Below are 17,857 nucleotides of genomic sequence, written 5' to 3' on the forward strand. Positions count from 1 at the left end.
GCAAGAGTTTGGTCAACAGAGAGCAGCGGTGAATACGAGCGGTGGTGTCTCAGAATGAGCCTGCGCACACACGTCTCATTTTCGTTTTTCAAAAATGTAACTTGCATCGTTTTGTTTCTACCCCTCTTGATTCTAAGCTTTAATTTTAATTCGAATCTTGTAATACTTGGTGGAATTTAATAAAGACGCTATATGAAAAGGGAAAAATCATCATTTTCCACATTAATGACGGTGGTTACAAATAAATTACTCAGCCACATATCAAAACTTACTAGTAGATTGTCGTAAATGTCTTATTTCTGCGCTATACTAAGCCATCAAGCACAGTTGACAGAAGCGAAGCTGTTAAGTTTTGGTGTTTCAAGTATGGAACTTAGAAACATCTGTGTAGTAAAACATATGAGTTTTTGGTTGTCATCTGTCTAGACAATGTTTGGAGAAATGAAGAGTGGCGGCTTGTAGGTATACATTCTGGATGTTCACGAATTTTTAAATTCAGGTACATATGAGAGTGCGAAATTAATAGCATCTGCTGTAAAACAGTTATGCTTATCAACATATTTATACAACTTCAGCCGCTGTCAATAATAATAATAATAATAATAATGATAATTGTAACAATAGTATGCATAAATTCTCTGAAAAAAGGAAGAACAGTTTTTGTGGAATTTTGTTGTTTTGTACATAATTTAGTACAGTTTATCGCAAGAGCGAAATAATGTTTAAGCTTTCGTTACTCACTGTTTCGAGATTTTGTGTAAGAAGGACTTTTCGTGCTTTTTTATTTCTTCGGACAAACGTAATGTCTTGCCATGAAGAGCAACAAAACAGAGTCTAGAATATCGCCGACATAGCCCCGTGCTGTGAAGGGGCCGTGGATAGCAACCAAAGGGGTCCTACTATGAAGTGAAATGGTACCCAGACCATTACTCCTAGTTGTCAGGCCGAATGGTGGGTGAGAGTCACGTCAGTAGCCCACACCTCTTCGCCCTGGAATCTTACTGACTGCAGAAAAATTGTGTTCAGTGATGAATCCCGCTTCGAAATGAGCCGCGATGACTATCGAAGACGTGTCTGGGTGCGCCCCAGACAGTGGCTGGATACCAGCCTGACTGTCGCCCAACATACGGTCCATCAACCAGAAGTGATGGTCTGATGAGCCATATCTTTCCATAGCAGCGTCCCTTTGGTTGTCATCCGTGTTATCATTAAAGCGCATCAGTACGTCGACGATATTCTCGGCCCTTCCTTGTTGCCTTTCATCCTGGGCTTATATTCCAGCAAGATAATGCCAGACCACACACGGCGAGAGTTTCTACTGCATGTTTTCGTGCTTGCCAAACCCAAATTTTGCTAGCAAGGTCACGGGATCTCTCCGAAATTGAGCTCTTTTGACCATTATGGGCAGAGCCCTCCAGCTAGCTGGGGATACGGTCAATCTAATGCGCCAATTAGATCCTGGCACCACATCGCTCAGGATGACACGCAACAACTCTATAAATGAATGCCAAACCGAATAATTGCTCTTTCTTCCAAACAAATCATCCAATCTTTCTGAAATTGTAATTATTTGTTTCTCTATGTTTATCTCTAAATGTACATTCCTCTGTGGTGCGTCTTTTTTATCTTATAGTGTATTTCATTTTAGTGAGGTGATGTAATTTGGAAATATGGTTTTGGCTTGAGGAATCACAAATAATTTCATCCCTTTACCATCAAAATATATTTCGATGAAGTTTCAGAATCATCAGTGGGTGCTCTTATTTTCTTAGTATCACATATTAATGATGTCTATTTGGATGTCTAACATTTCCAGTACAGCTGATATTTTCTTTAAACTTGCCATTTTTTATTGTTTCCATTTCCTCATCGCTCTATGTAAACTGTCCTTTCTAACTTTCGTTGTGCTGTTGATCACACTATTGGGTCTGTATTAAGAAACTGCTAAAACAGTACCCCAAAACGGTTGCAGGTTGGCTGTCGATTGGGTTCCAGGAGCAACAAAAGTTTGGTTATCAGTATTTCACACAAATAGCGACTGAATTTAAAAATTTAAAATGCTATCATAAACCACTCACTAAGAGCTATAACCCTAGTTAAATGTTTAACGCGAAACCTAACTGTTATAGTTATACTCTCTGTCTATATCTTAAGCCATTGTAACTCACGGTGCTCAAATTAATCAGAGTAAATTCATCCAGTATTCTTGAATCAAGCACTTAGCGACTTCAAACGAGCATTAAGCATAATTTAAAACCCCTTCGAAACTTTTTCTTGCTGATTTTCCCCGCAGAACAATGAGAGAAAAAATAATTATCGCTTGCTACATTTTTGCTGTCCCTGCAATATAGCTTCAGCATCAGATGTGACGTTTCAATTAATTGCTTCTTGACTACTAAATTTACTCGCAACACGTTTTGCAGACAGTATCCACACACATCAGGCAATGTACTTGCAAAATTATACAACTGTGTGCCACATAGTTCAGGAGAGATGACGTCATAAACAGAGAGAAGCGTGAAAAAGGAGCTTTTCTTAAAGCAGACCCCAAATTATTCGGACTACACTCATCCTATTTTTGATAATTCTCCAACAAGCTTCAAACATAGTTTCAAAACTTTTGTAAACTTTTTTCGCTTGTAGCCACAAAATAATGAATGAAATGTTCGTTGTTCATATGGTATAGTTTCGGCATCAAGCATGAATTATGTGAAGGGTATTTTAGTTTTTAAACGTATATTTTATTCTTTTTTAGCCTCCGTTACTTGACTCACTTGTCTGCCTCCGTAGGTGAGTGGTCAGTTCTATCTGCTGTGCGACCCTGTTTGATTCCCGCTACTGAAAAGGACGTTTCTTGACGGGAGGACTGCTGTGGGGCGCACTCAGCCTGTTGAGGCCAGCTGAGGACCTGTCCGACAGATTAGTAGCGGTTCGAAGGTCAAGAAACCCGATAACGGCCGGGAGAGCGGTGTGCTGAGCACATGCCCCTCCATACCGCCTCCAATGACGCTACTGGCAGGGGGTGAAACGTCGGTGGTCGCGCCTGATTACTCCGTTTAGGGACATAACGTGGAACTAGGTAACTTACGTTAGAAGTAAAACTTTATGCTTTTGCATCTCCTAACAAACCCATCAAGTAAATTAAAAAATCAGTACCGAACTAACTGAACAACACTTTTATTTCTCGTGCACCTGTAATGTTGTAAATCTGTTGTGAAAATATTAAATAATTTTAACCAGTAACGCTGCTATAATAGAATTTTGTTTAGCCGTTTTATGGTTACGAGCTCATTTCAGTACCATGGTCATTCTCAAGACATCTGTAAAACATACAAGATGTTAGTACATAATTTTTGTACATTTCCGTTAATTGTAAATTACGTTATAACTTTAAATTACAATGTGGAATTTATTTCCATAACACTTCGTTATTGCGGGAGTTGTCGAGAATTATTATGTGGTAATAAGTTGATGGAGATTTTTAATCTGCAGTTGCTGAGCATTATTTTCGAGATGTTTGACTCGTTTTTAAAACTGACAGCTTCTGTTGACTGATCTGTCACGACGTTCTATGGTTACATCCCTGGTTTATTAGTCTATGGATTTGTGTGATATTTTCATCTTTGTATTGTTTATTGGTGGTATAATTTTTATCTGTGAACTATGGTTACATCTCTGCTTTATTAATCTATTGATCCACAGAGGTAAAAAAAAAAAAAAAAGAAGAGAGGTGGCACTAAAGACTTACGCTGCACCTTGTTTTGAAGAACGAAGTGGGCGGGGCCTGCCACCCTCTTAGATAGTTCAAAACATTAGCAGAGAACTGTTTGTGATTGCTTCTTGTTCATTATTTCTGTCGTGTCCACGCAACAGCTCTTTTAAATACTAAAAATTGCAGTACTTACACAAATAACATTGTGTCAGAAAGGCAATATCCAACGTTTTCCTGTTCTTGAATGCGAAGTTGCTCTAGTAAAAAGACACATTTAGCCACGTTTATGTAACTTGTTTTTTCTTGCAAGATGAGACTGCTGAGATACGATAAGAATGTTTTCGTTTTCCATCTAATTCCACTTTTACTGTATTTGTATCGATAGCAAATCAAGCTGGGACTCCAAAACCATTGCTTATTTGCTTACTGGTACTGCTTCTTGTTCGTTACGTTTTCAGCTTTCAGCTCTTAAACACAACATTTTTAATGTCCACTTTTGCAAAAAAACTTATCTGTGCGTTCTTTGCTAGTCCATACACGGGTGCAATGACGGAAGACGCAAGATATGCTATCGTATTTTGTTCATATCAACAAAAGTGAATGATTATTGAAATACCTGAATGAGATTTTTACTCTGCAGCGGAGTGTGCGCTGATATGAAACATCCTGGAAGATTTAAACTGTGTGCCGGACCGAGACTCGAACTCGGACCTTTGCCTACTGAAATGTTAAAGAAACAGAACTGCATGCAGAATCGAGTTCTTGTTTTATTAGTTTTGCCTATTGAAATGTCAAGGAAACAGAACTGCATGCAGAATCGAGTTCTTATTTTATTAGTTTGTCAGTGAATTAACTGTAGTTTACTCATCTTCTCACTTTGAGACCTTATCTATGATGTGACATTCAACGTGTAGCCAATACTAGCAATTTACAGGAAAAAAACTATGTTTTTAAACATATTATAGTATTGTGCAATACTATAAATGTGATTAAGGGAATGGTCCTTAATTCTTAGACCCGTAAAATCGGTATTTTGTTTTATCATGTATGTGAGTCATATATTATTTTAGTAATGATAGCCTAACCTGTAGAACATTTAGGCCCACGTTTCCAACAGTAGTCTGTTCGCTTCTTTACCCGGAATATTTCCCGCCCATAGCTCTGTCACTTTCTCAAGAACAAATAAATAAATAACAGTTGCAATGTTTGTCTATTTGTAATTTGCACAATAAATCGTAATGATGTGGAACGAGTCATTTTATATTAACATCAATCTTTTTTTTTGTACATGTTCCTCTATGCTGATTATTTTTTTTTACTAGTTGTTTTTTGTTTTTAAATTAAAGACAAACAGATGTTAAACCAGTAATTTCTACCTATCACGATTTACAAATTATCATAATGGACTTCTGCGGTAAAGGAAGAGTTGTCGAAGAGGAACGTTTTAAGTTTGGTTGCAAATTTTACTTTTGTGTCTGTCAGGTGTCAGGTATCTTATATTACTGCGTAAGCGATCAAAGCTTATGGATGCAGCATTGTGAACCCCTCTTTGTGCTACACATGACCTAACTGTGACGTAATGAATGTCAGTTTTTTTCTTCTGTAATTGTGAACATCATTGTGCCTGTTTATGCGAAGTGGATTCTTTACAGCGAACTTCATGATGGGATAACTAGACATGAAGTAGGTACATTGCTCTCACAAGCCGAGCAGCAGTCATACACACAAAACTAAACACACACACACACACAAAAGCGCGCGCACGCCTACATGAAATGGCTGTCTCCGGCTGTTCTAGGCAGAATCTTTTTTTTAAAGGAGGAGGAAATGTAAATAATTATCGGTATGAGGAATTTAGGCATGAGGTGCTGCACAAATAACCAGCGCAGTCACGTAGCTGTATGTTGTGCGAGGACGAGACCATTAATATAGTGTGGCTCGAATGTTGGAGCATTTACGGTTTGGAAGACAATGAAAAACACAGGAAAGTAGAGAAAGTACGGGAACCGAACGAAGTAAAACTTTAGAGGACAGTAACAAAAGAAAACATGTATGGTTTGTGGGATAGAGAAAAAGCAGTTAGGTAAAATCAAACAGAGGGGTGTCCAGATTGGAATATCAATAATATTCGCCAATTCTGGCTGCGGGTACCGGAGACAACGGTAATGTGTGCGCGAGTTTTGTGTGTATGATTGTATAAATATGTGACTGTATTTTCCTTCTTTTCTGAAGAAGGGTTTACCAAAAAGCTGATGTAAACAGTCTTTTCGTCTTGCCTTCTGCTATTTGACGTGTCTTTTTTACGGTGACTAGCAGTCTATTCTTTTAACAATATTGTTGATGTTCCAACCCCTACTTTCCATTCCACTGTTTGATATACTGCGAAGAGCTAGTCAGCGTGCCAAACGCCTGATACAGATGTCTACAAAATGATCGTTGCTGAAAACCACATCATATTCTTACAGAAGTTTTTGAGCAATTAATATTTTCTTTCTTAAAGATATGTTGTCCGCAGCTCGTGGTCGTGCGGTAGCGTTCTCGCTTCCCGCGCCCGGGTGCCCGGGTTCGATTCCCGGCGGGGTCAGGGATGTTCTCTGCCTCGTGATGACTGGGTGTTGTGTGATGTCCTTCGGTTAGTTACGTTTAAGTAGTTCTAAGTTCTAGGGGACTGATGACCATAGATGTTAAGTCCCATAGTGCTCAGAGCCATTTGAACCATTTGAAAGATATGTTACACCTGAACAGTACTGAATGGAAATATACGAATCATAGACAATGGTCGAAAGTAGGCATGGGATATATCACTGCAGTGAACTATGGAGGCATAAATGCGGTGAACATAATGTTTTTGGGCTACATAAGATGGCAGAAGTCAGCTTCACGTTTGTGACGTAATGACAACTCCCTTCCTTTTTTCTACCTTCATGTATGGATCTGTGTGCTTCTAGAATCTTTGTATAGTTTACTGAAGGTATTTTTTTCCCTACATTATTTATCCGTTATGGTTTTCGATGATTCCAACGAAGTTGTCGATGTAATGTTTATGTTTTAATTCTGTCGGTTTGCTTAAGATTTTGTTCGGGTTTATGCACGTATGAGTGTAAATTTCTATTTCTTCCGGAAAATTTAGTGTCAAGCTCTTAGGTGCTATGTCCAGGATTCCTATAGCATTTTCTGTCTGGTTCACGTTGTAATTTTCTGTTTTGATGTGATGAAATAAAGAGGACTGGTTCGTATCTCTAATTCTTATGCATTCTTGAAATCTTACGTTGAAGTTTCTGCCAGTTTGGCGTATGCGGAATTTTTAACATTCACTACAATTGAGTTTATTTTTCCAGTTCGATATGTGTTTTGAGATAGTATACTGTTTTCATTTTGCACGAGAGATGTACCCATAGTACATCGTCACCAAGCTGTCAAACATCTAAATAAAAGTGCTCAACAGCTGCAGATTAAAAGAACTCCATCAACTTATTAACATGTGATAAATTTCGACAGTACCAATGATAGCGATGTGCTAAGGAAGTATTTCCACATTATAAAGTAATTTATAACGAATGAAAACTTACAAAAATTACGTACCGATATCTTATATGTTTCGCATATATCTTGAAAATGACCGTGGTGTTGAGATGAGCTCTGAGCCTTAAAGATATCTGAATAAAATACTATTATAGCAGCGTTATGAGTTAAAACTATTTTATACTTGTACGATGGTTATTCAATAGTTAAAGAGACAAATTTACCTGGAGAAAACAGCGTTTATTTTTGCAAAACAATACTTTTCAAAATAATCCCCTTGAACATCTATGCACTTGTTCCAAGGGCTGCAAGCCTTTTTATTCTGGTTGCAAAGAACTGTTTATCTTGACTTTGAACCAATTTCTCACAAACTTTTTCATGCCCTTGTTGTCCTGGAACCTCTTCCCACGTCATTCAGTGCACCAAACAAATGGAAATCACTAGGTGCTAAATCAGGACTGTAAGGAGGATGAGGCAGTACTTTCCCGCCCATTTTGTCGATGGTTTCACGGGTTAGTTGAGCAACATGAAGATGTGTGTTGTCTTGCTGGAGAATCACACCTCTCCTCTGAGATCCACGACGTCCCTCTCTCATGGCTGGCTTCACCTTGTTTAAAAGCAAATCCGAGTAGTAATGGCTGATCATTGTACGCTGCTCTTCGAGACAATCACAAAAAACTGGACCTTCAGCATCCCAAAACACCGTCAACATGACTTTTCCTGCTGATGCTTGGATTTTGAATTTTTTTTTTTTTTTTTTTTTGACGAGTTGGTGTGCTTCCACTCCATGCTTTGTCTTTTTAATTCTGGCTCATCATAGTGAACCCAAGTTTCATCACAAGTTAAAATGTTGTCGAAGAAGTGCTCACCTTCTCTTTCATAATGGTCCTTTAGCTCTGTACACACTCTCAACCTTGTTTCCTTGCGTAGCCGCGTCAACTCCTTTGGAACACATCTTGTATATGTTTTGCGGTTCTTCAGCTTGTTACAGATGTTATGAACTGTACCAGTACTAACGTGAACCTTATTAACTATCATTCCTAGAGCCACACGGCGGTCGGCACGATTAATGTCATCAATTTGTCTTTCAAGATAGGTACCTGAAACTGCAACTGGTCGGCCAGAACGGTGTTCTTCGGTCACTGAGTCGCGACCGTTTTAGAACTGCTCTTCCCACTTCTAAAAATTTGCAGGATTCATACAACTTTGACCATAAACTTTAGACATTCTACAGTATATATTCACCGGTTTCTCGCCTTCATCAAGTAAAAAAGAATAACTAATGTGGACGTTCCAAGCGAACTCGTCCTGAAATGTATTTTTGAGTTTATAAACAAAACAATGTTGATACATCAGCTGATCAGGGTTCATAACAGTGATGCCAACTTAGAGCCATAAAAGTAGAAGTAAAGCTGTGAGGACCGGGCGTGAGTCGTGCTTGGGTAGCTCAGATGGTACAGCACTTGCCCGCGAAAGGCAAAGATCCCGAGTTCGAGTCTCAGTCGCGAACACAGTTTTAATCTGCCAAGAAGTTTCATATCAGCGCACACTACGCTGCAGAGTGAAAATCTCATTCTTCGAGAAATATTCTGTTTCAAGAAGTACATTAGGTATTAGATTTAAAGAAGAAGACTGGATTCAATATCAAATTTGTGAGAGTTAGCCCCGTCAGAATTACGCCCAAATAGAACATAACAGTCTTTTACTAAGCATGTGATAAATGTTTCACTAAAGGTTAAACTAATATTTTAATTTAGGTCTAAATCAGGAAACGGACTGTAGAGAAGCAGCTTATGGAAAGATAGGCAAATAGCTGTATCTACAAAGAGGGGCCATAATCAGAATCCCGAAAGGGCGGGATACAACAAACAATATAAGTCAATGTTCCAAATTCATTCAATGTAAACTTTACACAACATTTAAAAATAGTTGTACTCTTCACAAAAAATCTTGAGCTTTTCGTATGATTTCAATATAAATGGTAAATACAAATGTCTAGGTTTCTCTACTTAGGTCGTTCCCGTATACAAAACGAATTTTTATATTGTTATCATTTAATTATGACTTTGTGTTGAACTTATTGATCCCAAAATAATTTCATGTACCTGTTTTAAACTGGTCGAACTGAAACTTTTACTGTTGTACGTTGCAGACAGCCTATGATACTCAAACATTTACTGTGTACACTGTGGGGCAATTAATTTATATTGGCATGAGGTCATTAACAAAATGTAGTATGTAATAATAGCCGGCCGGTGTGGCCGATCGGTTCTAGGCGCTACAGTCTGGAACCGCGCGACTGCTACGGTCGCAGGTTCGAATCCTGCCTCGGGCATGGATGTGCGTGATGTCCTTAGGTTAGTTAGGTTTATGTAGTTCTAAGTTCTAGGGGACTGATGACCTCAGAAGCTAAATCCCATAGTGCTCAGAGCCATTTGAACGATTTTTGTAACAATATTGATATGTACACGATTTTCATGTGTATGGCTTGGGTCAAAATGTGTGAAAGAAATCCATACATTGCTAATCCAACATCACACTTGATGTCAATAAAATGCAGCTATTACTAAAAAAAATTCTCTCTCTCTTTTCTACCTAGTTCCCATTTCTTTGGATTACCGATTTTACCTTGGTTGCACAGTCGTTATTGTAATATGGCATTAGCAGCTCATAAGTTAAGCAGGTATGACACCTTTTGTAGGAAACGGTGGGAGCACCGTGTCTGCCTTGTCAACGTGTCATCAGAAGATCTATAATTTATTTACCTCAAGCGAAACTATACGCTTGGTGAAGTTAGCAGTATTTGGATTTGCTCATCATCATAAGTGAGGTAGAGGCAATAGTAAACAGGAAATAATAAGCTATCTTTAAACTGGCTGAAAAGGCTTGCTAAATCATTGATGTTCAGCTTTAGGGGCACAGAATTTAGCGTGTTAATTAATGTTGGACATTTTAATTCATTGATGACAGATGGGGTAATATTTTGAAGTAAAACCACATTTTAGTAGAACACACTTAATACACCGAAGTTATAAGAACTACATAACGCATTCACCCAAATACTCATGTAAGCATCTGACAATATTAACCAGAACCACACAGTGCATTTACTCGCAGCTAAGAAGTTGAGAGCAAGAATCCATTCAAGCCTGAAAGCAATAGAGAAATTAACAAATACGATACTGGAAGGAAAAATGAATGAAGTAAAATACAATACAGTGACTCTACATTTGGTACTGAAAGGAATGAATTATGTAGATGTAAAACTCCTCGACATTGTACAGACAGACATGCAGTAGCAGTATTTTCAAAAGCAGATTAAATAAATTTAATTCCTCTGAATGACTTCCTCTATATCATTTTGAAAAGTTCGTACAACTTTTATTTACAGAGGGGATCTCTCCTGTTCCGGGATGAATGCTCCTACGAAAATGCCTGAGAGGTCAAAACACAGTAACGCGCAGGGACTCGAACCTACACACTTTCGTTCTGGTGGAAATGTTCTTGATGAGTGAGTCCTACTTGTGCGACTTAAAGCTTTACTTCTGCAGGTACCTCTCACCTATTTTTCGAAATTCACAGAAGCTCTCTTTCGAAAAAGCATAGATCTCAATTAGTTTTTTTCATTTCCACTCGATCTCTACAATATGATTTTTTTAATAAACTATGTAGTAACATCATAACTTACCCTAAATGAAGTGATCCTGTCTACGATATCTCCAAGGTGTTTTCCAGTAGATCCTTTGAATCTTTCTTTGGTAATGTTTAGCAGAATTCTGAGAAGTGGTGAAATGCTAGTGTTATGTATGACAAATAATCGTCATAATTTCCGTCTTTAAGAATGGTGATACATGTAGCATCAAGAGTATCCGAGAAAACTGTGTTAAGACTCATACCGTTCATGTTGTATATTAATGACATGGTACACAAAGTTAATAGTAACCTCATACTTTGGCAGAAGATGCAGTTATCTATGGGGAAGAACTATCTGAAGAATAAGTTTAACAGAGACCCAGTTAGATCATCATAAGTTTCAAAATGTTACATGGACTGAAAACTTGTTTTAATATCGAGGAATGTAAAACTTTGCTCTTCACAAAACGTAAAAACGTAGTATACTATGGCTACGATATCAGTGAGTCACACTTGGAACTACTCAACTCATGAAACTAGATAAGTGTAACAATTTGTGGGGATATGAAACTGAATGACCACTTAGGTCAGTGTTAAGAATAGCTGGTGACGTACTTTATTTTATTGGTGGGATACTGGGAATATGCAGTCAGATTACAAAGAACAACGATTACAAAACAGTCGCGTGACCCGACCTAGAATACTGTTTAAGTGAGTGGGATCCATATAAAATAGGATTAACAGTAGATTCTTGAACGTATTGAAATAGGGACGGTCGAACGTTGATGGGATTGAGTCAGTGGTAAGCATCACACAAATGGAGAAAAACTTGAATTTCCAGACAGTTGAAGACAGACGGCAATTTCATGCAAAAGCATACTTAGAAAGTTTCAAGAGCCGTATTAAATGAGCCCCCTACTATCTGTTTTGCGGGAACGAGAAGCTTAGAGTAATTATAATTCGAACAGAGGCATTTAAACAATTATTTTTCCTGCGCTCTAGAAGCTTAGGAAAAGGAAGAGATCATAACACATCATCGATGGGAAGCAACCTCTAACATGCTCTTGGAACATATCTTGCCCAGCTGAAAAGCTGCAGGTCAAGCATGTACAGCTCCCGAAAACGTCAATGAAGCCCTTAAAAATGGCGTTGTAGCTCCGAAAAGCTGTCGACTTCAACATAAATAAATCTCGAACAGCTCATGACTGAATGTCTGTTAACACCGCATTTTCACGTAAGTAAAAAATTCAGAGTATCAACAGCAGTCGCCCAAGACGTCCGACAGCTGCTGGAGAGCATTCAGTGGTGCTTAATACATACAAAATGGTTAAACAGTTGTTCTGTTGTGAGCTGAAACTGTCGATAAATTTTCTTGTGATTTTTTTTTTGTTTTGGTAACATCTCTAATGAAGTTTTTATATAAGTCTTCAAACTCAAAGAACAGTGTGGTTTGTCTTCCCGTAAGCATCAGACTGAGGCTTTCTACATGTCTGTGCAAAGGTTTTTTAATCTTCAGAAATCAAAATGTCTACTGTTGTCGGCACTAAACATTTGACCAAAGGAAAAAAGTTATAAATCCTAACCTTGTGATTGAAATGGCAAACTTTTTCTGTTCCTAGTGTTAAAACTAGTAACGCCGAATGTCGTAGTTTCACGGTCATTTCGAACGACGATACAGCTGAGAGTTTTCATATACATGCACCACTGAACGTGACGAAAGTGAGGCTACGTACTAAAAGATGTTTATTTTGCAGTTGGTGGTTTGACGTTGAACCACCTTTGAGACAGTTAATTTTAAGGCAACTTTCCTGTGAATCCGCTTCAAAAAATCGGTATTTCGTTTTTCATCTTAAAGCAACATTTAGAGAGTTTTGAGCAAAATGTTGGTTAAAAGAACTGAATTGAACAACAGGAAGACGTTTAAAAGCCAACTTAAACATCTCTTGCTTTGCGTCCACATCCATGTTGCCGCTGCTGTCACAGGTCGCTGTCACCATTAGACTCCTGTTCGAAAAACATATACTGCTTTTCAAGTTGGCAGCCCTGTTAGAACACACTCTTCGTGATGCTCTTATGTTTCCCTTGTATATTTTTGGTTATAGAGTATCGATTCCTTTATAAACTTTTCTGTGGTTTGGTTCAAATGGTTCAAATGGCTCTGAGCACTATGGGACTTAACATCTATGGTCATCAGTCCCCTAGAACTGAGAACTACTTAAACCTTACTATCCTAAGGACAGCACACAACACCCAGTCATCACGAGGCAGAGAAAATCCCTGACCCCGCCGGGAATCGAACCCGGGAACCCGGGCGTGGGAAGCGAGAACGCTACCGCACGACCACGAGCTGCGGACTCTGTGGTTTGGGCTGCTACTATTTTGTCATTCTTGAGAGTTATTATTATGTTTGTAATTTGTTTTAATGGGGGAGGGGCAATCAGTAGGTGTGAAGTTATAGGGTTTCTAGGAATAAATTTAGGCTTAATATTAAACAGTCACTGTTGGCAGTTGATTACATGAGCGTGGCCGAAGCTGAATAGTCAGTCTTTGAGGCAACTAAAGACAGCAAAATAACCTGAGAAACAAGAGAGAAACATCTAAACGAAGAAGATTATGCAACTGGGGTGTATTAGGAGCAAGGGAGATGAGTCATAGATCAAATATAATTTTGAAAGGAATTTCCCTAGAATTGATTTTGCTGACGTGTTTATTTTATGCGCAAAAACATTGTTGTAACAAGAGATCTGTAATTTTTTGGGATATTTCAGGATACATTTTGGAGGAAAGTGGCCTACAGACACTAACGTACTAGCAATAGGAAGGAAAAATACATAAAGATTAATCATAAAAGAGTAAACTTAATTATCATTATCAGATGTAAACATTTCTAGATTAAAAACATGTGGCTGAAATGATGTGATTGTAGTCTACTTTTTAGACAGATATGTTGTTAATGTGTACTTAAAGTTTCAGGCATCTAAGTACGATAGACAGTCAGTGCATAGATTCTACGTATGAACCGGGATCTAAAAATGTAATTTACTGATCTTCGTAAAAAAATTGTAATAAAGTCAGCATGAGAACTAATGTGATTTGTGTGTATCAAAATGTTTAGCAAGATACACTCCTATCGTTTTATATTTTCGTCCTGATAAGAGTTCACGTTTTTTATTAGAGCCGCGCAAACTTTATGAAAATTGTTGGTATTTTTCCAGATGTTCACAGCCGAGTTACGTTAAATGCGTTTGCGGGGGTTTGTTAGCATTATGAATTTTTCAGTTTGGAGCGGTTAATACACTGTAATGTAACTTAATAGGAGATTACAATCGTTATCGGACATGTTTTTACTTTTAGCATGAAACTGCTTTACCGGCAGAAACATCCGAGAACGTCCCGCGGCGTGACTCAAATTTCTTATGGAACTGCGTCTTTGTCCATACTTCCCAGTAACAGTGCCTCGTTAATTTATAAGTAATTTTGAACAATAATAATTTTTGCACGTCCAATAGGGTGTGGCATAGGCTATCTTTTTCGCCGTGTTCTATCTCTTATAAGTGCTGGCAGACAGAAATTTTCGTTAGGGCCGAGAGATGCGCTGGTATTAAGCGATAGCAATAGTTCACCTTGGAAGGCCAAGGTCAGGATTCTAGTCGCGAAGTCCCACCATCATTTAATTTCAGCGTATTCCATGAGGTGGGGCTAAACTCATCGCTGGGCCAAACTAATTTAGAGATAATGTATCATTTTAAATGGCTTCAGGTGAATGGTCAAGAGGTTGCATCACAGATCTCTCGCCCCTTTCCTTCCTTCGCCCACAACATAAATATAATGTTATCAATGTCGACAGAACGCTCCAGCAGAGAAGAGAGGGAAGAGAAGTGGAAAGACGTCTGTGGTTTAAAAGGGCGCCGTCGCTTGGAGGGTCCACAGCTTCCTTGTAGAGGTGTCTCCGGGACAGGTGTACTGGCTTCGAACCCCGGCACGTGCCGACCGGTTTGTGCAGAGCTGCCACGTGCCGCTCGCTTTCAGCTGGGGACAACCTCTATACGGGGGCTGCGGTACAACACTCTTGTTATGTTAATACTGACGCCTACCTACCCGTTCGAGAATGCGAATATCTTATTGATAATTGCACAATACTCACGGTTCCTGTATGCAGCAATCACAGTTACTCGAGTCCGAGTACAGTAACTAAATAACTTCTATTTGTCGCTATACTAGCTTGTGCGAGAGCGAAACTGTGCACACAACAGATTCTTCCGGAGTAGGAAACATGACTCCATGCGGCATTATGTTGTAGCATAGGCTGTGACTCTTCTAGAGCGAAATGGGATGTATGATACTTCTAAACTGAAAGTCTATGGAGCACAATAAAAATAAAACTACATTTATAAAGTGAGAAAGAGGTTCTCATGTTCCACATTTGTATAAAAATAGAAAAAGGGGAGTAAATATGTGTAGTGAAAGTGAACACTTTCACACGGTTATCAACGTACCTCATCCTTTGTGCTGTGTTTCTCCTAAAACAAAACGAAAAATGTGATATTAGAATAATGCTATCGATCTGACATTTCTACGATAAGAAAACAATATAGTGCTTACTGATTTTTACTGCTTCAATGTTAATCTAATAATATATAAAATTGTTGCCAATGGATTCGTGATCTAATAATATTTTTCTCTCAAGCAACGAATTAATAGTACGAAATAACAATGTTTTGCAGATGTTAACTTTGATCTAAACATGACAAGAATATTTACGTAATGGTTCTGTATTAATGAGAGGTTCAATACATTGCAATTGGACGTTAGAACAAAAAATAAAATTGAAAAGCAGCATTGATATTAGAGTGTCGAAAAATCTTCCCCACTTAATGTTGTACGCGTACTTCTGTTAGTGTCCTCCCAAATTTTATTAACATTTTGTTAAAGATACTCAGTGAACAACATTTCTTCTGTCCGTAACTGTGAATTAATATTATTTCCATGCTATATGATGTTCATATTAATTTGTTACTACTTTGATTAGGATAGAACATTGACAGTTTTCTGTAGAATTATTTTACACATGTGGTAAATTACCATGTCACTGCTTCACCAACAAAATCTTTCTTTGATCCGAGAGTATTTCCTGTTTTCAATATCTATTGGTGTATACACCCATTGCTAAACAGACTCATTTCTAGTTGTATATTAGCCTTCACTTTACTAAAATTCGAGAACACGTGTGAAGTTTATTATGTACCAAACATGCAGTCAGAAAGACTCATCCAGAGGTCGAGATAGTTCTCTATATTGTGTAAATTGTTCTGTGCGGATTAGTCGGTGAAATGTAAGCAAAATCCCCTGAACAACAGAAATAATAACTACGCTTTCCAGAAGGAGTGTTCACTCTGCAGTGAAGTGGGTGCTGATCTGAAACTTCCTGGCAGATAGACATGTATACCGGACCGCGACTCGAACCAGGGACCTTTAACTTTCGAAGGCAATTAAAGCTTTACTGACTGAGCTATCCTAGCACGACTCACGGCTCGCCCTCATAGTTTGGGAAGGTAGGAGATGAGTTACGGAATTACACGGAAGTATGGCTATGAGAGTGAGTCGTGAGTCGTGTTTGGATAGCTCAGGCAGTGAGCCCGCGTAAGACAAAGGTACCTGTCTCGAGTTCTGGTCGTGCACACAGCTTTATCTGTCAGGAAGTTTAGTAATTACACTGCCTTAGAATATGAAAGTTACTAAAAATCATATTTTGGAGCGCTCAGGCCTGTCTGCTCTTTCCATTCCAGCTAAAATAAACTACGTGAATTGTTTCGATCTTTATCTGTTAATTTACACATAGTGGAATGGTCGAATAATCTAAATCTGTTTCTGGCCTATAATAAATAACGAGAACACCATAACCTTGGTATAACATGCTATACGGTTGTAAACATTGTACCATTAACATCTGGATCAAATCAATATTGCACCTTTCTTCAAATCGCAGTTTTCTTTTCTATATTTCGCAAAATATATCACATGGCTTAACATCGTTCAAAAATAGTAACCTTTGGTTGAAACCGAGAGCGAAGATCAGCACGTCACGATGCAACAAATCGATCTATACACCAGTCAAAACTCCTGTGTGGTGAAAAAATTTCCTAGCTTCATCCTTACTTCGCTTTGGACTAAAATGTTTGTTATTTAATTTTTTCTCGCAGTATATTATGCAGGAATCGTTGTTATACGAAAACGATATCATTTGTAGAAACGATGTGTCTTTGGATAATTGTTTCCCATTTATTCTGTTAGACACCCGCATTGTTTCGAAATCTTTGAACAGTTTTTAGCCATCACATTTTTGTCTCCGCTGAATAAATTTAACATTGCAGCTTTCTTCAAATCGCAGTTTTCTTTTCTATATTACACAAAATATATCACATGGCTTAACATGGTTTGTGTTTTAGTGTGTAAAACTGAATTTAATGTGTGAACTCGTTTATGCTTTTAGTTTCCCTCCAAAGTGAAGTAAAATGACCTCCTACAATTCAATGTTACGTAACTGACGAAAGTTCTAAATACGCTTAAAAAAAAAAAAGAGAGCTGGTATATAAGCCTGAGTTATTTTTCGGCTACATGGAGAATCTCACGACACCCGAAGGAGCTATTTAGAGTTGTCATCTTCCAATTTCTTCAGTCTTACAAAATTAGAACTCAGGAAATATTCATTGGAGAGCCACGCTGAGATTTACCAACAACATTGCACATAAAAATTCCTATAGATCTTTTCCGTTTCCTGATCGCACTTGATCGTGAACTGCTATTATGTGAAAGCGCCGTGTCACGTTAAGAGGTGACCGCAGAAGGGAAAACACAGGGCTCACGCTGTATATTTTAATGAAGCGTATGAATACAACATGTGCGATCAAAAGTGATGTATTAGTGGCGTCGTTTCGGAAATACCGCATGAATATTGAGTAATGGAATACGTTGAATACGGGCAGGCTTCGC

General features: G+C 38.3%; 1 long non-coding RNA gene across 1 annotated transcript in view; it reads right to left on the reverse strand.

Moving 5' to 3' along the window:
• Positions 1–17,857, reverse strand: part of LOC126234276 (uncharacterized) — a 242,931-nt gene that overhangs the window by 179,198 nt on the left and 45,876 nt on the right. Inside the window, exon 2 of the long non-coding RNA XR_007544701.1 lies at positions 15,364–15,387. This is a non-coding gene — a long non-coding RNA (uncharacterized LOC126234276). The remainder of the gene's footprint in view (positions 1–15,363; positions 15,388–17,857) is intronic.

This window comes from Schistocerca nitens, chromosome 2 (assembly GCF_023898315.1).
Source record: "Schistocerca nitens isolate TAMUIC-IGC-003100 chromosome 2, iqSchNite1.1, whole genome shotgun sequence".
NCBI lineage: Eukaryota > Metazoa > Arthropoda > Insecta > Orthoptera > Acrididae > Schistocerca > Schistocerca nitens.